Below are 26,345 nucleotides of genomic sequence, written 5' to 3'. Positions count from 1 at the left end.
TGATTATCTTCATGATCTGACTGCTAAACTAAGGTTAATTCATCAACAGGTCTTTGAAGCTTTACCGGCACAGACAGAGGGTCCTGGACATCGGCTCCAACCGGGTGACTGGGTTGTCACCCGCAATTTTGGCAGAAAACGCAACTTGGAGCCGAGATTTGTGGGTCCCTTCCAAGTATTGCTGGCTACAAGGACTGCAGTTCGGTTGGAAGGCAGAAAGAACTGGGTGCATGCCACCCATTCCAAAAAAGTGCCGATCCCTTCCCCAACAGATAGTTGGGTGAGAACTGGTATTGCGGCAACGGAAACCGAGACCCCTGTATGTTTTGTGCCGTTTAGCGATGCTCAGCCTGTAAGAGACAATTCATTGCCATTGCAGTCAGACACACCTGTTGAGTCGTCAGTTGAAGAGAATTCGAGGTCTGAATCGTCATCCAATCGACTGAACACTGTTTCACCAGCTGAACAATTGTTTGATGAGCAGACTCGACCTGGAAGAAATCGATATTTTCTTCGTCCACGTAACAGAGACTAATAAAATTTTTCTTATATTTTCTCCTTCCCGTTGCCAAGAACATTACGAACAATTACATCCTTTTCTGAATTTTTGAGTTTCTTTTTATGTATGCTTTTCACAGCCAAAGAGATTTGTATTAAGCTGCGTGTTTAGGAAAACCTATCATCCGGGTTAACCGTAGGGCCGTGCAGGTACTCCCTTCTGTTTAGCAGGTTTCTGACACTAGGTCGGTTACTTTTTGTCGACTCCTGGGAACTCCTGGGAATTGGTAATCGCTACTCATAACGAAGTGCGTCAAGTACGTCACGGACGGTTTTTAGAGGATGGCATTCTCTAAGTTGTTGGAAGTAGAAAGGATGTCGGCGCAAAGATCGAAATTGCATAAGATTGTACGAACAAAGTGTTTTTTGTTCCAGGTATTTCTGTTGTTTCTAACTGTGTCTATGCTATTGGTGGGTGGAGTGTATTTCGGAATACAGTCGTTGTTGCCTTCCATTTCACCTACTCTTTCTCCTAAACCAAGTTCTATTACCACTGTTTCTCCACATTCCTTTCATCCTCTGCCCCAACATGAACAGGTTAGACGTGCGGAATTCATGAATAACTCCTTTGTTCAGCTCCTACATCAGCATCAGTTGGTGATGAACACTACCAACTGTTGGGTGTGTGGGTTAATGCCACATACCATGGATAGGGGTATTCCGTATCTGGTTCTTCCGTATAGCTCCCAAGGGTCAGCTCGAGCATTCCAAATTATGTTCCGTAGTGCACTAGATTCCTACCCCAGTCGAGAGCCACGCTCTGCAAACTTTGGTCCTGGTCCGTACCACAAGCCTTTGGTGATAGCGATTGCGGATTTAGATAGAGATGTTTTTGATGCATCGCTTATTCCAGATGAAGAGGTGCAAGCCTATAAGGACCTGAGTGAAGCTGAGTATAGTACGTCAGTGGGTGATAGACAGCTCAAGAGCTCGTCTCCAATATGGATCGTACCCCACCTCGGTAATTTCTGCTTGAAGGGTCTTGGTCGAAATCCAAGAGCGCAACTCGGGAACAGTGCTTGCACTGACACGTATGTTCTACCGATGCTCTCTTCCCCTGTTTTTCTGACTGCCAAGGGTACCTATTTCGTATGTTATGAACGTGCATATACATGGTTGCCCCGTGACTTCTCGGGTACCTGTTATATCGCGAACCTTTTTCCACCAACTTTTACAGTTGCCTCGGACTATCACAAGACTAGAGTTGTGAGAGGCGTTATTAGTGAAGAGGATACTGCCGGTCAAGAAGCAGGAGACTTCTTTAAGGGTTTCTTGCCGTTTTGGGGACCTATGGTTAATAGTAGAAACCTGAGACAGTTGACCCGTGTGGTAGAGATGCCTGCTAACATAACTGCGAGCGCTCTTGGTAATTTAACAGCAGAACTTCAGGCGGATAGACTTATGACGTTGCAGAACCGCATGGTTCTAGACGTTGTGCTTGCAGATAGAGGTGGTGTGTGCAAAGTTATCCATTCGAGCTGTTGCATTTTCATTCCTGACAACGCTCCAACTGTTTACCAAGCCATCTCGAAGTTGCATAAGATTTCCGAGTCCATACACGTGGACGAGGGTAATTGGACACTTCTAGGATGGTTTTGGGGCCTGATATCCACTTGGGGTTGGAAGATTCTGATGATCGTAGGGGTTGTTGTAACGTTTCTATTCACGTGTTGTCTTTGTGTGCAGTGTGGTCCTGCCTTATGTAGTCTTTGTGCTACAACGTGTATAAGACGGCCATCTGTTACCAAGGAGACATTGATGGATAGAATGATGTTCCAGCAACAGCTGAACGATCTGATGAATATCGAAATCGACTCCGATCTCGATTAGTGCTTGCCTACATGAGGGCAAAAGGAGCGTCTGAGGTTCTGTGTGAATCGGAACGACACTTTTTGGGTGTGTTTGAATATGGACGAATCTGGTATCTGCGAACCGCAAATGACGAGTTTAGTGGGTGTACGCGTTTTCGCTACGCTACTACGTACGGATCGTCTCATTTCTAGGTATGTCCATTCAAACTAGATGCGGCATCCATTTTGTCTCTTTCCCTCAAGTAGCCAGCGAACGGACCTTGTCTGCTTTGTGACCCTGGGATTCCCAAGGTTTCACGGAGGACACGTGTTTCTTTGAGGGTGTCTTTTATGATGAGGGTAATGACACGGCAGAGGCAGATGGCCCCGCTCAGGGCTCATCTTGCCGTACTGGTCTATTGTTTCAGTCATGCCTGCATTAGTCACGAGGTCTTTGATCCTGCAATTAGGTTTCCGTTATTACTCTCTACACTCTTTTCTAATCTGTTGTGCATCCTTGTTCTTCCTTTGCATCTGTTTCCGTCCCTTCTCTTAATGTGTTTACAGTCAGAATGGAATGTGCTTAATGTGGGGATGATCTGCTTTTACAGTTGGGAACCGGCAATATAGCTGTAATTGTGTTCCGGGTTTCTGAAACATGAATGCGACCCTTTTGAAGTTTACTGTGGGAACTGAATTGTAACCTTTGTTTGCCATGTTGTTCTATGACCAAAATGTGTATAAAAGGAGCGATCCAGTTGTACAATTTAAAGCAGTCTCCCAGAACCTACACGTTGTGTACTTCTTGCGACTTCTGTATCCCTGCAGTAAATAAACTTTGATCTTTGACGCCGCCGGAAGTGTCCCGAGTCTCTGTGTTTTGTACGCCGGAACAGGTAACCCACGAAGGTTTCAGGTGTTGTCCCCTGACACCGCTGGGCCTTAGAATAGCCCAGTCCTTCACCCTCCCGTATTACGACTGGCTTCCTGGACCCCCACTCCTCCCTCTCCTCTACGTGGGCTTCCGCCCGAAAGCTCTTTGCCAATTGATACCTATGGAGAGACACAGCACTGGGAAAGTTTGTTTCATAAGTTCTATGTGTAACATGCCTTTTCCCCATACCTTCTTCTCCCCCACCTAAATTGCATTGTATTGCTTACTGCTTATACACTTTTGTCTCAACTTGGCATATGCTATAGGATTCTGTTTCAATATAAAAAGTGACACAAAACAAAATGGGAAAAAAAACGTATTACTCATCCATGCAATGTCCAGAGTTTCCACAGTTTTATAGTGAGTGTTGACGAGGCACTTTGTCTTGGGCAGGATGGGGTCTCTCAAGAACAGATATCTACAACACCACTATTTTCACCTTGCATTGAGGAGCATTGCTGTTCGCTATTGCCTGGGTGAAAGGAGAGAGACTGCGCTTTGTGCTCTGTATTGAGTTACAGGTGTCCTGCGTGTAAACCTGGTGTTCGTGAGCGATGTTATCCCCAGTTAAGCTACTGTCATCTATGTTCCTGCCTTTACCTTGTGTTTTACTGCTTTCTCCTTCCTCTTTCCCATTTTCTTAGTGCTTTCTCCTGATCTTCCATCATTTTTTCTGTTTTCTCCTTCTCCCCCATTTTTCTCCAGTTTTTCCCTCATTGTTCCCTGCTTTTCCTTGTTTTTTTCCTCATTTGCTGCCTTTGCCTGCTGTGCGGTGTCGTGCCTCTAGCCTGGTCCCACCCACTGCCTCCCAGCCCCCCTCCCTCCTACCAGGAGCTACTTAATGGAGGTCGCAGCGCGACCCCATTGAGCAGGCGGATAGCCCAGCTCTCCCGTACTGCTGCACTGCTCTGCTTCGTCCCTGTTTTTCGGATTGATTTCTCATGCTTTTGCTTCACTTTTTTTTACTGCTTTCTCATTCTTTTGTCCCCATTTTTCTGAGTGCTTTCTCCTACTTTTACCAAATATTTCACAGATTTTTCCATCCTTTCCCCCTGTGCTTTCTCCTGCTTTTGCCTCATTTTTTTTGCCTCCCTCTCCTTTGTTTTTCTGAAGCTCTTTCTTGCCTTTGCATCATTTTTCTCTGCTTTCTCCATGAAACAGCTAGCAACTCCAGTGCCTTGAGACCCTCACAGGTAATTTGGCACACTTTATAAATCCTGATTAAGTTTAATTTGGCTGTGAATGTATACACAGAGTCAGAGGTTGAGTGGGAATACCTCTTCCAGGTCATGGAAAAAGTAGGAATAGGAATGGAAATCATGGCAAAAGTTAAATGGTTATACAAACACTATCTGTTAAGTTTACATGCAAAGGCCATACATGCTCAGTATTTGATATCAAATGCGGAATCAGACAAGGGTGCCCTCCTTCTCCCTTGCTATTTATACTAAAGCTAACATTCTTGGTGATAGCCACGAGACGCTAAAGGCATAAAAGGGAATCTCAATGCCGGGGAAAGGTGTACAAGGCACTATTCTATGCAGAGGACGTATAGTGAACATGACAAAACGTGCTTCTTCCACTGGAGGCCCTATATACCTATTTTCACACTTCTTAAAAATTTCATGATACAGGGTAATTGGGATAAAGGCAAAGCATCCCACTCGATACACCACAACAGTAGCATGAGAAGATCACCCTTGCCGATGGTTCACATCCAATTTGCATTATATGAGGATTGAAGTGATGTCATGACTAGACGACATTGTAGAACACAATATAAACCTGTATTTATAAAAGTCAAATCTGACTTGACTTAATGGCTCCAACTCAACTTGTTGAAGAGTAGGACAAAACTAGTTAGATTGCCTCATTTTAATTACTTAGATTATCTGCTGCCACTGAGCATTCCAACAGAATGAAGGACAACTGTCTAACAATCACTCAAGACTTTCATATAGGGACGGCGCAAACCACACTTTAAAATGTATATATTACAAAAGGCAACCAAAAGCAGTGGCATTTGGCTACCTCATTCAAATTTACTGGCGAGTGTTCCAATGGGCATACATATAATACATACTCCTTAACTCCATAGATCTTCCCAGAAGAGTAGGGTAGAAGAAAGCCCTGCTGGACACCTCTGGTGACATTAGAATACCTTATAAAGGGAACAGATGTGTGGCACCTCATCTAATGTCAGCCGTAAAGACATATGTATGGCATAGAGCACGATATTTGGAGAAAAACATAAATTGCAGAAGTACAGGCCCATATGTGAAATAATACAATGCAACTCTGGAACATGGAGCAACAGTGGGAGAACTTATAGACTAAAGGTATTAAAAACATATCTGACTTCCTTACCGAGGACAGTCTGAAAAAAATGCAAATGTGCAAGATGAGATTTGGGGCCAGATGCATCAGGCATTTTTCTCCTCGCAAACAGGTCGATTCGCTGAATCAGCCTGCTTGTGATCGCAAAAAATGCTTTTTTATTTTGCGATACTGTGACCTGTCACCGAATCGCAAAACGGGTTGGAGATTCGCTATTTGAAAAGGGCATGTTTAGGGCGTCCCTTCCAAATAGAGAATCCTAACAGTATGAATGAATGTTTTGACCGTGAATGCGGTCGCAAATCATTCGCATTTTGGGCCACATGCATCAAGCTATTTTGCGATCGCAAACATTGTGATTTGCAAAAAATGTCTGTTTGCGATCGCAAATTAGCCATAAGAAATGCATGAATCAAATTTGCAGAATCATCCTCAAATTCACGATTTCTTGCGATTACCTAAATACCGATTCTCAAATAGCGAATCCATAATAAGTAATCGCTAATTGGTAATCGGAAAACCTATGCATGAAAAATTTGCAAATTGCAAAGTAGCTGCAAATCGCAAATTGCATATGCTAAATACCGCCAAATGAAATCAGGTGGTAACCATTTCTAAGTTAACAAATCAGGTGGTAACCATTAGCAAACTACTTAAGCAGGCCCAGAATGCCTCAGAATGTTTCACACTAGCAGCGCTCTACATCATGGCGAGGAGGATGAGGCTGTGAGCAGCAGCACAGAGAAGAATGAGGATACAGGAGTGCATTTTTAGAGTGCATGATATATTGTTATATCCCTATCGCACTTTTTCAACTCATTCCTTGTCGCCATGTTGCAGAGGATACACCACCACATAAGGTTTCCCACAACACCACAGGAATTGCAGCAAACCAAATATGACTTCTATCAGGTAGCCAATTTCCCCACGTAACAGGTTGCATTGATGGGACGCATGTAGCCATTTGTCCACACTCAATGTGTTAGTAAATGTACAGGAACAGAAAATCATACCATTCATTGAACATACAAGTCTGCATCTGCAATTCCAAAAACATCATCACAGACATAGTGGCTAGTTACTCTGGCAGTACACATGACTTCTATATCTTCAGACACAGTGGCATACACACACGTCTCCTTGCGGGTGAATTTGGCGAAGGATACCTGCTTGGTAAACCTGTGTAATACTGTCTTGCAGACTTTTTGGCTATGGTGACACATACCAGCGAGGAATGTTTTTGCTTTACACCCTGTAGGTGATAGCGCATACCCTGTGAGCTCTTTCATACTGACGCCATACCTAAATCCAAGTACCCCAAGTGAGTACCGATATACCGAGGCACATATTTCCACCCGCAACGTGATTGAAAGGACATTTGGATTACTGAAATCTAGGTTCCGCTGCCTCCACCAAACTGGTGGTGCATTGCAGTACAGGCCAAATACCTCCTGCGAACCTGTGGCCACTTGTGCCATGTTGCACAACAATGCTACAACTAGAGGCATACCCCTGGAACTCTCTCACAGCGAGCCTGAGGAAGACAATCAGCTAGGACAATACCACAAGCAGCACGCGGTCCGAGCGCAGCTGAGGGGAGACAGAGACGTGCCAAAATCACACAGCTTTTTTTAAGGTGGTTAATGATGAGGCAACACACTGCATATTCAACTGTTTAATATTGCAATATGTGGTAGTGTTAATACACACATACCAGGTGCAAACAAGCATTGTGTTATATAAAATTTAACAACATGACATTGCCATGGTACTTTGATGGCAGTTTAGACAATTTGCATGCTACTGGTTACCTCACCAGATTGAAATTTGTCCCATTTTTACTTCTTGCGGCCACGCATTCCCAGGGTCCTTTCTGTGGGCTCTGCCACATCCCTTGTGGAGCCTTCGGAGCAAGTGGTGCTCCAAGTACTGTGACTCCTGCTTGCGGTTACTGTTGCCAGGAGACTACTGAGACTGGAGCCCTCCTCACACCCCCCCAGTACATTGTTGCCACCAACTGCAGCAGTCTGGAGTTCCTCCAACGTATTGGTGACCTGTATAAGGCCCCTGGTGACATCCCCACAGCAATGGGTCATCTCCACTTGCATCCCCATAGCACGACGGGACAGCTGAGCTGTGGTTGTTCTCCGCCGATTGATGACCCTTTTGTACCCATCCAGGTGCACCATCAAATTATGATGCCTTTTACGTTGTGCTGCATGGTCATCCGGCATCACCCTGCACAACTCATGCATGGCTTTGGTGACATTTATGAATTTGTCATTTGTGGCCCTCTGTTCTTCCACAACTGCAGTGGTGAGCTCCTTCATGCAGTACCTGATTTCTCCAATTTTTGTGGACAATGTACCCAGTTGGGCCTGCGTTAAGCACATGTTTTTACATTGTGGGTGCTGGACCTTCAACATCTGTCTCACCAGGCCACCCCAGACAGCAGACCCACTATCTCCTGCAGCTGCCATGTGTGCCCTTGCCCTGCAACTACGTAAAGGGAAGGTTCTGGGCTGCATCAGTAACTCTGCTTCTGGTGTGGGGGTATGGCCAGCCTGTGATGTTGGAGGGGGGTCAGTTTGGCTCTCCTCTTCACTTTCAAAATCCAGCAGTGGTGGCACTGTGGTCTTGCACCTAGTGGATGCAGGTATTGGTGTTGCTCGTGCTACTTGTGTCTACTCTTCTGACTGTGCCTCAGTGCCCTGGGTGTTGTGGACTTCACCACCGTCAGACTCCTGCGCAGCTGCATCTGTGATGTTAAACAGTGCAAGTTCAGTAGTTTTTGGTGGACATGTATGTAACATTGTGCATGGCATTGTTTATTAACCCCTTGCATGCCCGCCCCTTTCCCCGCCCAGTGCTGCGCTTTGTATTAGCGGGCGGAGTTCATGACGAGCTGGACTCGTCATGGGCACAGCGCCACCGCAGCCCATGACGAGTCCAGCTCGTCATGGGCACTGAAGGGGTTAAAATTATTTAGTTACACACAATGTCTTATTTATTCACTTGCTTGTAGTACTAGGATGCACTAATTCTGTTTTGATCCCTCCTTGCCATTCATATTGTATTTGCTGTCTGCTACTCCCGCAATGCATTTGTGAGTGGCAAGTAAAATGTGGACTGGAGTCAGATTTGCTACACTAAGCCAGATCTGCATAGAGGGGAGATTCTTGAGAATTAACAATGAATGACAATATGCATGCATCTTGAGAAGTCCCGGCCTGTTCTGAGGTGTCAATCTGTGTTACGGCAACAACTGCTTCCCTTTGCAGTGTTGACTTCACCATGTCCTCCAGGGGTGTGTTGGCAGGTTCTGTTGATGGTCCCCCTCCTGTCTTTTTGGCATCTGCTAGCCTTGCAGCCACCCGTTCCTTCGCAGGGCTCCGCAGTTCATACCAGCGCTTTCGCAGGTTGGATATGGAACGCTGTGTGACCCCCACAGCATTGATCCTGGATTGGATCCCAAGCCTTATCTTAATTTTCACCGACTCCGGGACCTGGAGTGACTGCTTTCCAACCAGTTTGAAGTTGCTCTGGATGCCTTACATAATGAGAAGTTCTTTGTCGCTGAATTTCAGCATCCTCTTGCGCCCTTCTGCTTTCTTCTCACCTGTTCCAGTAGCCATGCTGGTGTTCTTGCACAAGTTCTGCTCTCCAAAATTCTTCTTTCTGCTCTTCTCCAGCAGTCTGCTTCATTCTCTGTCTCTCTCAGTACACAGGTGTGAGCAATTCCAGCATCACTTCCTGGTTGTGATGTCATCATGCTGCATCGATATTACCGAATTGCTAATTGTGATTTGGTAATATCGGATTCGCTTTGTGCGATTTGGTAATGCACGTTCGTAAATAGCAATAGCAAATTTTACCAATTCACAAAAAATATGTGATTTTAATAATGCATAGAGTTTAGCGACTTCTTGAAAATTGCTATTTAGAAATCGCTAATAGGGAATTTGATGCATGTGCCCCTTTACCACCTACTTCAAGTAGGTGGTAAGACATTCGCAAATAGGAAGGGGTCCCCCAGGGACCCCTTCCCCCTTGTGAATGTTTGTAAAAACATTTTTAAGAGCATCCAGTGGTCCCAAGAACCACTTCCTGCTCTTAAAAAAAAAAAAGAAAACTTTCCATTTTTCTTTTTGTAAAGCATCTCGTTTTCCTTTAAGGAAAACGGGCTGCTTTACAAAAAAAAATATTGCTTTATTTAAAAGCAATCACAGACATGGTGGTTTGCTGGTCTCAGCAGACCACCATCGCTGTGATTTTTGCGATTCCTAGGGTGTCGCAAATTGCGACCTACCTCATTAATATTTATGAGGTAGGTCATTTGCGACCCTTTAGGAATTGCAGAAAGTGTGCTGCACACTTTCATTCATGTTGTTTTGCGATTCCCTAATTGTGAATCACAAAGATTCGCAATTAGGGAATTACAAAACATTATTTTGATGCATCTGGCACTTGGTCTCTTACACACATATTTTGGGACTACCAATGTGTCAGCCGCAGTTTCAGTAGGCTTTTGGGCCCATTCCCCTAGTTATTCCAAACCCAACTATTCCTAAATATTTATGTAAGTGGGGGCCATAAAAGGGGAAGGCATACAGACTATTCAAACATCTGATAGATCCTTTATATCCCAGCACTTGAAAATGCAGTGGCCAAGTGGGTTTTAATAGAACTACTTGAACCAAAAATGGTCAGTCCTCATTACATTGCACGATAAAACACTTATGGAACACACATTTGAAATTGAGCTAACACAAAGTGTTGAAATTGATGGCACTGGTCCCCAAGGAATTGAGTGCCACCAAAATTGTTCCTTGGGCAGCATTCTAGAGATTTTGCATTTCAGAAGGGGACACTGTCCACCAGCTCTGGGAAGGTAACATGTTGAATAACCTTTGTACAGAGGTGTGGAGATGAGGAATACAGTGGACGTAGTCGCCCCACATGACAACACAGACAGTTCTTCTATATCACTTTGAACTGTACCTTGAGATTGCATGTGAACGGACATGACAGACTGCAACAGCAGCAGCCACAGCAGTGGTCTCCATTCTTAGACTTTTGAGAGTGTTGACTTTCCCTATCCATCGAGTCTTGGTTACAGGACATGTACAATGTTGACTCTTACGAACGTGGGATTAATATACTGACTTACTAGTTAGATAAATCCTAGGTTACCTAGGTTAGTTTTGTTGGGGATCTCTGAGAACCCACTTTTTCTAGATTGACTAAAAATATGGTGTAAGTTACCCTCTATTGGACTTTAAGTACCACCCACCTACCCTGTGGGTGGATTACACTCAAGGGTCAGTAAATCAGCATAATATGATAATGGGACACCTTACACTTCGACCTGGATAAATGCATACCATGAACCTACAAACTGTCCTTATGGTATACATGTGTAGCTGATGGTTGTCAGAGTTCCTGGTCCACCTAGAAGGGGAAAAGGAAAGAGAGTGTGCCTACAACTGGTCCCTGTATTAAAAATTCTTGTTACAGCCAGGAGAAGCAATATAAGACTGACGTTGCCTTGAACCAACTGTACAAAGGGTGCCGTGTGTCTCTTGCCAGCAAACACACCTCAGTGAGGGCATTGGCTCACAGCAAAGTTCAAGCCGTGCAAATTGTCCATAGGCTAAACATGTGTAGTTGACAGTTGTTGAAAATCCTGGTCAACCTACAAGGGAAAATTAGAGAGCGCATGCCTACAAACTGGCCCTATATTACACATACTTGGTACTACTAAGAAAAACAAATCGAGACCGAGGTTGCCTTGAACCAACTATACAAAGTGGTGCTTTGGGTCTCTTGCCAGCAAAAGGACCTCATTGAGGTTATTGGCTCAAGGCAAACTACAATCCATGAACCTACAAACTGTACCTAAGCTAAACATGGGTAGCTTACGAATGTTGAAGATCCTGGTCCACCTGGAAGGGGGAAAAGGTATATGTCTATAACCTGGCCCTAATCTAATCATGATGAAAGAGCAGGAACTAGATCTGGATTCCTAGAGTGTTGGACCTGGCCCTTTTGGCCGGATGGTCCATAAACTTTTTGCCTTCCACCTGTACTTTTTCTTACCTGTTGTTGGCTATTCTATGACTCTGGGCACTTTACTACTGCTGTTCAGTGCTAAAGTGCATATGCTCTCCCTATGTAAAATGTATATGTTGGTTGGATTCCATGATTGGCTTATTTGGGTTACTGTCAGACCCCAGTAAAGGGCACCGGGAGTGCCCAGGGCTTGTAAATACAAATGCTGCTGGTGGGCTTACAGCACTGGTTGTGCCACCCACAGAAGCGGCCTAGTAAAATGTGTCTAAGGTCTGCCATTGCAGAACCTGCGTGCAGTCTGGTACTGTCATGCTGACTGGGCAAGTGCACCCACTTCCCAGTCCCTAAACCTTCCCTTAACTTCATATTAGTCACCCCTATGGTAGGCCCAAGGGCAGGGTGCATTGTAAGCATAAGGTAGGACAAGCCCTGATGTGTGTGGCATGTCCTAATAGTGAATTACAGCCATTTTCGTTTTTCACTATTGTAAGGCTACCTGTTCTCCATAGGCCAGAATGGGCTGTTAGAATTGTTACATCCTATGATCCTCACAGAGCCAGGGAACATGGTAGAAAATCGAGTTTAGTATGCCTGAACTCAGAATAATAATATACATCTTTTAGTAAAGTTTATTTTAATATTCTGTGTTTGCAAATACCACTTTTAGAAAGTTGGTAGTTGCTTGCCTAACCATTTCAGCCCGCCTCTGCTATGATGTGTATCTGCCTGTCTGTTTTGTGTGAGTGACAGGGCTGGGGAAACCCAGAGGGGCAGGGCTAGGTAGCCTGGTGGTGAATAGAGAGATTGACATCCAGATGGGTGGGAGGAGTGTACCTGGACTCTGAATAGGGCTGTGCTCTGCTACCACAATTCTGGCTCCACCTCCTGTGGAGCGGCTGATGTCTCTGCCCTACACCCTGAATAGAAAGGCAGAGTCATGTCAACAAAGTGATCAAGAACTGGTTTGGACTGGGCAAAGGCCCCTCTACCCCAGAGGAACAAAGCAATTAGGGGTATAAGTATTGGGACCCTGCTCCCAAGAAATGAGATCCTGCTTGACAAGAAGAACCTCTGCCTGAGGAGAAGGAACTGGGAAAGCTGTAAGGAGGAGTACTGTCCTTGACCTGGGGGATTGGACTGCAGTGGTTGCCTTGCTGTTGAAAGGAGAGGAGAAAAGACTATAAAGATTTTATTTCAACTTGTGCTTAAAAAGCTCTCCAAGGGCTTGTGCTGAGCTTGCTCCCTGAATGAAGTCCCAGGACCAGTGGACTTCACCCCCCAGCTCCCCAGAGTCTTTTGGAAGTGCCTGCTGCTGTTGTTGGGCCTTCTGAGGGACTGCGTGTCGCAAGGAGCTGGAAGCGCGACTCAAGAAGTAGAAGCGTGCCGCCGTCGGAGCTGTTGTCGTCGCATCTCGCAATGGGTGTCGCCGCTGCAGCATCGCATCGAGCGGAAGCGTCTTGCATCATTCCGGAAGTGTCTCGCAATGCCAAAGAAGCGTGTCGCCATCGTAGCTGACGCATTGCACCGCATCAAGAGAAGAGTCTCACATCAAGGAAGAAGCGTGTCGCCATCACAGCCATCGTAGTTGTCGCATTGCACCGCATCAAGAAAAGCGCCTCTCAACCAAGGAGAAGCGTGCCGCCGTCGGAGCTGCTGTCATCGCATCGCATAAAGGGGTAACGCCGCTGCAGCATCGCATCGAGCGGATGCGTCTCGCAAACGTCGGAGGAGAGTGCTGCTTCCAAGGCCAATGTCGTCGCATCGCGTAATGGGGTGACGCCGCTGTAGCTGACGCATCGAGTCGAGTCTTCTCGTAACATCGGAGAAGCGTAACGCATCTGGAAGATCATCACGTCTTTATTTCTATGCACCAAAAACTTCATTGCATCAGCATCGTTGCAACACTTTCGTTGCCCTGCGTGTCACATCTAAGGTACATTGACTTAAAGTGTCGCATTTAAGAACTTTTGAGAACTAAGCAAACTTCTACCATCATACTAACAGTATTATGTATTTTTGTCGTTTAATGGTCTTGTGGTAACTCTATTTAAAGAATCCTTATTTTTAATATAAAAACCTGTGTGGTGTCCATCTGTAGTGTTGTCACTTGGTTACCGTATGTGTTCACAAATGCTTAACTTATAACGCTCTGAGATAAGCCTTGTCTGCTCGCGCCAAGCTACCTAAAGGGTGAGCAGGGGTTATTTTAGGAGTGTAACCCCTTACCCTAACTAGAGGAAAGGTTCCCTGCTTGTCACAAGTACCTACCTGTGCCAACCAGAGAACCCGGATTCTAACATAGAGTTTATACAAAGATGTTTCCGGGGGAGGTCCACAGATTTTATATACCTTCTAGTCACTGACTTACCTGAATGACGCTTCTTTGGCAATGACCAACAGCCTTGCCAGCGGGCTGATATAAGTTTTCACGCTCTTCTTTGCCACCATGTGAAGACAAAAACATATTTTAGTGATTAAGGGCTAACAGTCAACAGCTGCCATTGTCTTCAATACAATAGTATGTGTTTAGTTTTACAATTATCACTGCAGTCTCAGATAGCTATATAAATAAAGCTATATCTGATTGTATTGTTAATGTGGCAAAGGCTTGGAATCATGGAGGTAATTACACTAAAGAGATATGATTATTGCATATGCTAAGTTGCCAATCTCCCTTTAGGTTGATAACAAGTTTGAAACCATTTATGTCTCCTCTAAGACCACTATTATGACTGCATGCATGTGTGGTCGGTTAGTTAAATAATTCAGGAATGTTGATTTGTAAAATGATGAGAAGATACAACTGGGTCAGCAAGGACATTCATCACAGACAACAACTACCATAGGTTGGACAATGGGGGAGTGCAGGAGAGTCAAGTGTGGATAGTGAGTACTTGCCCCATTTTGCAAAGCCATAACAGGATGAACTCCAAGAAACCAGAGGAAAATGACAGTTGTTTCCCAGCAGCCCCTGCCTTCCCTGGCCCTCCCCTCCCCCCTAAATGAGATTTGACAGACTTTAGCTACAACCATATATCTTTAAGATCCACACATCACAAGGTTTCTATCATTTTGGGCCTCATCCAGATTAACTGGTCATGACAATAAGATAAACAAAACATTTGCCAGCTTTTAGCTTTTTGCCCTCAAAACATGCAAGTCATTTCACTATTCTTCACACTAAAACATATCTATGGCAAAGCTTTACCAAAACATTTGTGCCCCTAGGTCTTCTAAGTGAGATGTAATAAGACACCCATGCACACAACATCAGTGCAAACCATGGAACTCCCTAGTGCACCATAAACAAACATAAATGCAATTGAAATGTACATTGAGACACACAGAAATAGACTCTCATACATACCCACATTCAGACACAAGTTTATTTCTATGTTACTTATTTTTTATAGCACCTTAACAAAGCTGCCACAGGTAATCAATGTAGCATCTTAAGACCAAATGTGCATAAACAGCCACTGGGTATGGGGGCATGTTCAAGATGACAGACGGTAGGCTAGCCTAAATCCATGCCACAGCTGGAGACGTCCTGCTGAGGCCTGTATTTCAAGCCAAGGGAAGTGCCTTGCCCTAGCCTGGTGTTGGAGCCTCGGCATCCTCGCTGCTACATCTGGCATTCAGACTCTTCCTTCAACAGGCATGTAGGTCACGCCTGCTGCTGATGCTCCCTCTACATGTCACAGGGAGCTGGGCCCAGCTAGATGGATCAGCCCTCTCCACTTGGCACCTGAGAATGCTGAGTCTCTGCCCAACACGGGCAGGTTTTCCAGGGATACACAGCACTGCTATGGAGCATCAGGTAACCACTATAGCCCCCGCATAGACTGTGCTTTGCTCCAGCTTCATCCCTCTACCCTGCCACCCCCCCATTGTTGCACAGCTGACAACTGTCATGCCAGGACTGGGGTGTAATTTGTAGCCTGCACTCACTGCCAGCAGCCCTCCGGAATGATACTGGGCTGTTTTCTTGACACTGGGGCAATCACTGCATGTGCGCTGCAGAACCCTCCCTCTCCCTTCTAACTGCCACCTCTTCAAGGCATGGACAACTTGTACTGAGTCGGCTTGGTGTGCAGGAGACTATCCATGTGCACTGAGGAGCTCAGGGGATGATGTTTACCTACCGCTCACCTCCTTGATACAATCCCTCTCTGCTACTTTAATTTACACTCCTCCTCCTCCTCCTGGGGTATTGTGGCAAGGCTCTTGTGTTTCCTGCCAACCAGGGTGAGCTGATGACAGGGACAACTCTGCTGACTTTGTTGGAAACTTTATTACTGGCAGTGTACACTGGTGTCCTACCTTGACAAAGACAACCCTGCCAGTACTCTCATATGGGATTTGTTGCTACACCACAAACATTACTTGTGCTAACATTTCTGTATTGGTATCTGGCATGGCATTCCACCTGCACAATGCCTCTTGAATAGGGGTGGGCGAAGTACTCCATTCCGCAGACTTCGCAAAATTTTGCCCACTCCACACTCCAAATAACTCAGCAAAGTGACACAGAGCAGATGTTTCTCTCTTGAGCGGCTCGCCGATGTTAAGTTGGCACACACTCATGAGAAACAAATGTGCACTAGACCTCCTTCTGGTGAGATTTCTCAACGCAAGTGGTCACGGCAGGTTGTGATGGCTCGTGTCAAATGGCTGCTCAAGTAGAATGTCTACACGAGTGGCAGAAAGCGGCAGTGCTCTCTAGTGTGAAGAGTAGTGCCATTTGTGCTGATTATACAATGTGGGACAAACTCCCGGCACTAAAAATCCGCTTGAGCAGCACGACTTAACAGACTTCGCTGCTGGCTGAACTCCATGGAGCGCAGCAGAGTTTTTCCGGCACTTTACAGAGTTCCAAGTAGTAAAACTCTGCAAATTCCACCAAGCCCTCTCTTGACACCAGAGACTGTGTTATGGTTGAGTTGCAGAGAAATCCATGCTGCATGTGTTGGTTTATTATTTATCCCACATTCACACTGCTTCCTTGGTGATATGGACATTTGTTAAGCTGGTTGAGACCATTGTGATGTACTGAAATACTGCTGACTCTGCTGTCATTGCTGGAGCTGTTGCTCAATATTTAATGGTGTGAGTGCTGCAGTGACTTTCCACTGGGCCACCAACACGGTCCTACCTTTTCTCATATCCAGTGAGTGTGCCTTTTGGTGTTGCAGTCCACCATGTCTAAAACGAAAGTTGATAAATGGGATGATGGCTCTAATGTACATACTAACTCAGATATTTCATCAGTAGAGTGGCATTTGCAAGACCACACTGTTAGTGGCAGTTAGTAAATTAAAATCCTCTTTGGAACCTAAGTTGGGCTCATTAATGATTGATGTAGGGTTTATTTGTGAGGATCATAAAAACTCAAAGAGTGCAAAACACTGATTTCCGAGTTAGCAGCAGTTCACCCATTGGTGTCAGAACACAAACAACAGATCGAGACATTTAAGTAGGAGGTAGCTCACCTGCAGGTTAGGGCCGACGATGTCAAGGGAAGCTCCCGCCTGAACAATATTAGAGCGGTGGGTCTTCCGGAGGGCACAGAAGGCCCAAGTATGTAACTTTACCATGAAACATGGCTACCGGAGCAAGTGTTGAGTGGAAAGAGTTCTTCTCTATAGAAAGAGCACACATAGCGCCTCAGAACCTGTGAGCCCTCCCCCAGCCTGAAATGGCAAGATTATTCAACTTCAGAGACAGAGACAATATTCTGCCTCTTGCCCTAGCCTAGGGTCCTTGTTCTGTGGAAAAGGCCACCACCACACTCAACCCAGAGTTTACGATGGAGGTGCGGAAATTACATGACTCGTTCAGTGCAGTGAAACAACAACTATGCATCATGGATATCAAATATGCTGTGCTATTCCCTGGAAAACTCAGGGTCATCTCAGATAACGGCACACTGCTCTTCAAATCCTCAGAAGAGGCATGGGCCTGGCTGGAAACTAGGGGTGATTTTTAGTGCACTTCCCAATCATCCCAGGATGGAGCTTGTAAACCCAGCAAACTAGGAGGCAGTCTACCAGAACAGTTCATAACAGACCATTGAAATTACAGGCAGCACAGGAAAGAGGCCCTAATGGCAGCAAGTCAAGTATTCTTATCCAACCCAGAAGGTAGGGCCTCCAATGAGGAAGTTGGAACATTACGTGATGTCATGCTGGAGTTCAATCTACTGGAGGAACTTATGGGTGGTCCCTGACCACTCTCACGACTGCAAACCTGTTGCAAAGCACTAGATGGCAAAAAGTATATCAGTTTGGTGCTATGTTTCTTGTGTTTAGGACCTTTGTTGAGTCAGGAGGGGGTTATGATCCAGGGTCTTCCCTCACACTGTGGGAGAGGGGAAGGATCTTCATTCTCCTGTGCTATCAAAGGGGACCCACTTGATGTTTTTGAAAGTAGACCACCTTGGATCGCCCTCACCACCAAATAGACTTTATATTGATTGCCTAATCATTGTTCGCTATGTTTAGCCATGACCGATTGAGGGTGTCTAGGCTTTTGGGGTTTCTTGGGGATTGTTTATTGGAATGTTATTATTCTTTTTCATTGTTTGATATATTTCTTCCATAACCCAGCTTACCTGCAGTTCCATCTCCCCCTTACCATCAGGGGTGGGCGGAGTTGCACTATGTGGAATTCCGTGGAGTTGCATAAAAACTCTGTGGAATACTGTGGAGTTCCATGAGCGGGTGAGGTCGCTCTATTAGCCCCCCCACAATTAACTCCCTTTAAAATAAGTAATACACATGTGAAATAAATAAAGGAATTAATTTAACCAGTCTGGCTGCAGATATTAGAGAGGGGAGGGGTGCAATCTCTTGTCTGCCACTACTTGTACATGGTTGACTACTGACACTTAGCCTACCATTCATATAAATTCCGACCCACCTCTCGGCAATGTACAGTGTGCCTGTGCCCAGCTCTTTGCCTCCCAGGATGGCCTCTGTGTCAGCTAGCTTGCTCCTATTGGATACCTTCTCGAGCGAAAGTGTTGAGGAGACTAATGCTTTTGCTGTCGGAAAAATGCCAGCAGTGCGACTCAGTCAGAAGCTGTAAGCAATGTACGCATGCACAGTTACACATCCAAAGGGAACCAACAATGTTTCTGGGCAGAAGTAACAATGAGCGGAAGCACTTGCAATGGGTGCTCTCTTCAGCTTAGACATAGAAAACGGACATTGAAGCTCTCCCTGAAGAACAGTAGGAAGAGGATGGTTATGGTTAAGGGGCCGGCATTTCAAGGTACTGGACATAGAAATACGATGTTATCATTTTTATGTAAGCATGTTTCTCTGCTCTTGGCTGCTACACATATATTGAAATGGTGAACTGGGAGACTGTGTCTTATCCAAACTGCCCATCCTTGCTAACTTAAGCATTGCAGCACATTCACTGGCACTCCGAGAAACATTAAGTAAACAGGTCCCATCAGAAATAAATCATGCATTCTTAGGGGAATGTCAGGCTGACTCAGCAATCACCAGAAGTGCATGTTCAAATTATATTCAAGAGAGCTGGCCATCTTTGACGAGGCCTTTTGCATGTCTCCATCTCTCGAATTAACTTGTCCCCCCATATGATGCTTCATCACTCAGCTGAATGGCCCTGACATATCAGCTGGTCAATTATGAATTACATCCTGTGGTGTGGGCAAACTCCGCTACGCAGCAGAATCAGAGTTTTTTACTGAACTCCACGCTCTGAGCGAAGTGCTAAATCACAAAATTACGCAAACTCCATCCACGAAGCAGAGTTAACCGCCCATTCTTACTTACAATACAGTTTGCAGATGGAGTTTTTATCACATCCCTACTACATGACTGCACATAATTATAACACACTCACATGGAATGTGAGGGGTAAGGGCATGTGCAAGAAAAGACACATGATCACCTCTTAATTGAGAAGGCGTCATATCCAATTTGCTTGCTTGCAGGAGAGACATTTACCTGCTGGAGAGCTTCAGAAACTGCGCGAGTGCTGGTGTGGGAATGTGCTGGGTGCCACTTATTCTGCTTATGCCGGGGGGGTCCTTCCGTGGGTCGCTTTGGGAGTTCTGTTTGTGCCTGAACATACTACAATTGACTCCAAAGGCCGATATGTGATTGCAGACGGCACATTGGAGGCGGGACCCTTACTCTGATGGTGCAATATGCCCCTAATGTAGGTCAGCCTTTTTCTTAACCTCACTGTCCTCTGCCTTAACTGTTCAGCCCACTCACCCCCTTTCTGGAGTGGAGACTTTCATTTTCATTTTGTCCCCGATTTGGAACTTTATAGGTCCACTCCTCCTCTCCCTGGGGCACAGTCCAAGCACTGGCAGCAATGTTCCCAGTATGTATAGGGGTTCATTGTGTGGTGCACATTATACCCACTTAAACAGGAATATTCCCCTTACTCTGCATTACATGTTCTCCAGTCTCATAAAGACCTGATTTATGGCACTGGGAAACTTGTGACTAAATGTAAGAAAGCAGGTATTTGGTATGGATGTTATCTGATCACAGTCCCCTGTTGGTTTCCATTCAGTGGGTGAGACCACGTCCGTCCATTCCAACTTGGCTCCTGCAACCCAAGGCACTCGCTGAAAACACATTTCGGACTGCCAATGGGGAACACATTGATAGGTATTTTATAGAAAACTAAGTTTCTGCTTCAGGTGAGATGGTAGAGTGGGATGGTTTCAAGGTGGTGATCAGGGGTGTATGCATGATGAGACAATGGGGTGTAAGACATGCCCTTCAAGGGGAGTGCTGTATCTAGAGGGTAGACTGAGATTGGTGGAAATTGATTTAGTGACTAATCTGACCACATATCTGGTGCTAGCGGGCTTTAGGATGGATTATAGGGCTCTGTCTGGAAGACTAGCCACTTTTCATTTCAAAGAACACACCAAGTGACAGCATGAAGTAGGTGACAAAGCCAGTAGTTTATTGGCATGGCTGTTGAAATTGGAATGACGATGTACCGAGTTGGAGCTATTCGATCCCACGCAGGCCCCATAGTGAACTTCCAGTTGGATGCCAATTAAGAATTTGAGCTTTGTTACAGGGGACAATATCAGCACCTCTAGATGTGAATTCCGAGGTTGTACTTGCCTATTTACAACCCCTAGAGATTCCCCCTTCTCAATCCCATACTAGCACAGGAGTTGGATGCACCGTTGACCCTCAAGGACATCTCTGTAGCCATTAAACTTATTGTCAGGGGAAAAACATCTGGCACTGATGGGCTACCTATTGAATTTAATGCCTCACACTATATAAGCATGCCAGGGTACAGGGTAGCCTGAAGGCGAGCATGTATGTAGCCCTGATCACAGTACTCTCGAACCCAGAAGGGACCCTCTTGAAGTGGCACTTTATTGTCCATTATCTCTCTTCTACATTGTTTTTAAAGTTTTGGGGAAAGTCCTAGTGAATAGACTGACTCCAATGATGCACACAGTGATTCATCCTGACCAAAACTGATTTATTTTGGGTCAAAACACATTCCCTAATATCCTTCGGTTATTTAGTGTTATGGATTGGGCATGTAGGTCAGCCACTTGGGTCGGGTGGTCTCTTTAAACATAGAGAAGAAATTCAACACCCTTGGATGGACTTATTTACAGGGTGTCATGCAGAAACTAGGTTTCAGCCTGGATTTTTGTACATAGATACAGGTCCTCCATGCTGCCCCCCATGGTGAGGGTGAGAATTGGTCATAATATATCAGACAGTTTCCCTATTGCATGCAGAACTGGACAGGTATGCCCCATGTCCCCATGTCTCAATTATTGTTCGCCCTGTCCATGGAATCATTAGCGTGTTTGTTGAAAGAGCATGTGATTGTATGGGGATACCCGACCACAGACCTTTCTCCATGTATGCCGGCGATACATTGATTTATTTGAAGGAAAATCCATTGCTCTTGCCAGTGGTTATGTCGGCTCTGAATGATTTTGGTCAGGTATCCGGATTTAGGAGCAATTGGGAGAAGTTATGCCTTTTTCCAGTGTTACAACCATCCATGCCTATGCATGATCCAGATATACACTCACCCCTACCGTGGACTTACAATACATTTAAGTACCAAGGGGTCCATGTCTATCAACCGGAGAAAAACCTGGTGGATTGTAATCTCGGTAAGGCAATCACGTCCATCCATCAATCATTGCCCTTCTGGACACAATAACTGCTATCACCCATGGGTAGGATATCCACAGCCAAGATGTTAGCACTGCCACGCCTCCTATACATTTTTGTGGCACTATCAGTGACATTGAGGAAACCTTTTTTCCAGGAACTGCAATGACTACTTGCCTCTCTAACCTGGGATCCCAAACAACATTGGCTTAAGATCGAATCAATGACCCCGGCATTTGAGATGGGGGGACTGGGTGCTCCTAATTATGAGTTTTATTATTTTGCTGCTCAGCTGCAATGGCTGATATGGTGGCTCCATGCTTTTTCTTGCCCTGAAAGAGAAACACTTGGAGGTATATTCACAAGAACGTGTGATAACTACCGCAAGAGTAGCGTAATGCAACTTTCAATATCGCAGCCCATCGTGGGAAAATAACCCTGTGTCAACGTGCCATTCACAACAAGGCGGTAGCATGCGATAAACACCAGATAACGCATCAAATGTCAGCGTCAAAATCAACGCCACGCCGCAAAAATGCGAAACACGAAAATTCATGCGATGAGGGCAATCGTGGTACAAAAAGTAGTAAAAACCAGCCACAGGCCTGCAAATCCCACATGACTTGTGGGAAAATGCACCATAAAAACCACAGAAACAACACACCAGACACAAGCCTAAGCACGGAGCAACATGGATGCACCCTGACCCAGCACAGAGGACAAGGCGAACCCTCAACCCCCACAGACCACCAGCAAGGAACAAAGTGCTCGGGGAAGGCCAAGGAGAAAAGGAAGAGGAAGACGGGGTGCAGACCGCAGGAAAGCAAAACCAGCTTCACGGAGGTGACAAAACACTACCAGCAACTGACCCACAAGCAGACTACCGTGAATGCAGCCAGAGTGTCGAGGAGGTCATGAGACGCCGGCAGGACGTGACAACCTAAACCAGGTACAAACCCGCTGTCAACAGGAAGGCAGCAACGGCGAAAGGAGGTGGCAGTCTAGCACCACAGGAGGAGCTGGAGGAAACCAAGGCCACAGTCATCAGTGTGGAGATGGTGCAAGGAGTAGGAAGTACGGACACAGCTCAAGAGGGCCTGACAACATCAACAGGGAAAGTAACAGACAGGGACTGGGTGGCTGGGGGGAGATGGGCACAATGACACACATGCACGAAGAGGCGTAGCACACTGCACACCCACAATTACCCAAGATCATGTCCCACATCCCCTTGGCACACTGCAGCACACACACATAGCAAGAACAGCACACCCACATCGAGAACAACATAGTACAATGCGCATAGCTGACACTGCAGAACAGACGACACAACTGGCTCCGCACATGCACAGAAACATGCCTACCACATCTGAAAGAGCATGAAACTGTGAAATGGAAATGTATGCGCACGACCTCTCATCCGTCATGTAGTCCAAATCTACACTGTCCCGCAGAGCATCCAGCACCTCACAAACAGTCACAATGTACACTGCCAAACAGTCTGCATGCAAACCAGAACAATGCGCCAACATACATGTCAACACAATGTCAACATGCATCTCCCCTTCACATTGCAGAGGCGCACACAACTCCTCCAGCAGAGCACAGAAGACAACACATCCATGATGCCGGAGAGGACCACCACACCGTTGACACCGATGCCCTACAACAGCCCATGGATATCCCACGCAAATCACCACCAGGACCAGGGCAGACAAGCTACTCAGAGGAGAACACAGCCCCTGCAACAGACCACACAGCAGGAAGCACACACAAGCACAGCTGGCACATGACACTTCACCCACCCACACATGGCACCCAAATGCCATGTGTCATCACGCCAAAAGGAGGTGGCCCAACAGGTGGGGGTGGGTGCTGAACCCATGGAAGGTGAGCTAGAACACATACGTTGGTGTCTATCGCCCTCAGGGACCACCCACACCCCACAAGGAGACCCACACTGCCATAGAGACACATGCAGATGCACATTCACAGTACAGAACCATGCCCAGGAGCGCGCAAATAGCAGTCACACACCCACGTTGGAACTGCGTCCGATGGCCCTGGCCACTCCGCTTACGCATTGAGTGGGCGACGACAAAGCTACATGTCCAAGCTCCAATCCACTACCTGCGGTGACATGTCTGCATCCGATGTACACAGCACACTGTAATGTTCTAGGGCCCAGGGCCCTCATGCATACAACAAGACCACAGGGACACACGTAGATATCATGTCGAAGTGGTTACGGGCATGTGTGCCCGCCCCCTTTATTGGCAGGGCCACATGTACAATGATGCCTGTGCTGGATGTGTGTGGGGTGAGTGTAAGCCAGTGCGCACGGAATGCTTGGTGCTGGCAACAACTTGAACATTAGACGCCAGTGAAACGGAAACAGAAAACACAGCCCTGCGGAGTCAACTGCTCAGCAACATGGTGGCAGCCGGAGTAAGGACAGAGGTCCCCCATTATTCAGTCAGGAGGTTCCGTGAGTTGCAGTGCACTGAGGTAGGGGCACTAGAGATGAGCACGCTCATGTGAAGGAATTGCTAGGATTGTGTCCCTTCGGGTTAGTCCTGATGCAGATGCAGTGGGGTGTGTTACACCTGCATCAACTTCCTCATCAATGTCCCAGATCTCCCACACTGCCTGAGGTGACTGATGCGTCCGCAGTCCACAGCGCAATACCCAGTAATGGTTCCGGGTGTGTAGCTCGACTACCACCTCCAGTCTGTATTCCTGCCTTGGGGATGTTGCCTCCTGTCCTCCTATTGTATGTGCCATCTCCAGTATGCACATTCAACACATCTTCCCCATCATATTCCCAGGTCTTCCACACTGCATGAGGTGACATAGCTGCTCAACATCTCCACAGCACTAAACTCAATCACTAATGGACAATGGCTTGCGGTTCACTGAGTCACTGGCACCTGGAGTGCTGAACAGGGTATCAGGTTGATGATGGCATCCACAACAGGTCTGATCAACTCCGTAGGTCTGTAAGGACCACCGTATCAACTCTGGCAGATGGCGGTTGGAGCTGGTCCTTGCGGTGGTGGCGTGTGCCTCCTGCAGTGATGCGACGTCTGGGCCGGGCAGGACCCAAATCTATGTGTGGGCTCTGGTGGCCCGCAGTTGAGGCCAGAGGCTGCGAACAACGCAGGGCCACAGACACATGGCGTTGATGACCCCAAGACCACCGTCACAGAGGTCATCCAATATATCAGAAGAAGGGGTCCCAGATCTGAGCAGCACAGAGTTAGTGGCCCCGGTTGCACTGCGGCCAACTGGACTTCATTTTGTTCTTGATAAGCCCAGGACGTCTATAGTGCCGGATTCTCTATGGTATATGGCACTCCATTTTTGACCTAGTCCCATGTCCCTTTATTCACCTGCCACCTCAACAGCTCTGATTTAGCCCCCTGTCTTTTGATTCACCTGCCACCACAACTGTGGTCGTTAAAGCATTGTCCCAACTACATTGAGAAGCCCCCCATCTGGTGTTTCTCTTGCCTATTAGCGTTATATACTTCGGGGACCGCGAAGCTCCTTACTCAGAGAAGACCTCCACTGATTGATGGTCTTATGAACTCGAGATTCCTTCGGCTGTCAAGCATTTTCAGTGTTGCATATATACAGCAGATTCTATATACTTGAATGTTATGCTATAAAGACCCCGAACAAACACTTTAAATAAATTGTTTATGATCAACTGACGGAATTCTGACTAAAAAGTGAAACTGTATCAGCTTTGCCCTGATGAAGGAACTGTTGGAAAAACTTGCGTCGGCGCTGTTCTTAGTTTTGAAATGTTTGTATTCTGTATATGACAAATATTTATGTATAATCTATATGGCAATTGTTTTTTGTTAGTTAGTGTGTTATGTACAACTTATGCTTTGCTCAGTTGGATGTGTATGGTATGACTGATGGTTGTGTGATGTGTGGTGTTAAATTGTCTTTGCATATTTTTTGTATTGTTTCTGCTTTCGGATCTTTCTGTTTTTGAATTAAGTATATAATTCTTTCTATACAAATGAATTCATATATATTTAAAAAAAATGATATCTTTTGATACAATAATAATATAAACAATAAAAATAAATCATAAATAGTTGCTCTGTGGGACAATGATACTGTTTTCATGTTCAGGATCTATGACCTATGTATTAATTAAGGTTTAGGGAGAGGTTTTTGTTCTTGTTCCATGGCATTTGTTGCCCTTCCGATGTGGCCCTGGGCTGTGCTCCCTTTTGTGGTGCAGGCAGCCGCCGACTTTACACCAGGTCAGAGCAGGTGTAGATTTCCTGGTGCTATCGCGTCTTATCGCCTGTTTTGTGATTTTATCACAGATCTGTCTGGTCGTTGAGAATGTTGAGGTGTAATGTTGTCGCGGCTTTTGGCACGGGAATGCCAACTCTGCATCTCATTAGCGATAGTTGCGGGGGGCCTCTGTGGTGATTTTTTTGCGGCTGCTATCACGGGTAAACTGGT

Source organism: Triturus cristatus, chromosome 11 (genome assembly GCF_964204655.1).
Source record: "Triturus cristatus chromosome 11, aTriCri1.1, whole genome shotgun sequence".
NCBI lineage: Eukaryota > Metazoa > Chordata > Amphibia > Caudata > Salamandridae > Triturus > Triturus cristatus.
The sequence above is the reverse complement of the archived record's forward strand: the minus strand, read 5'-3'. Positions refer to the sequence as shown.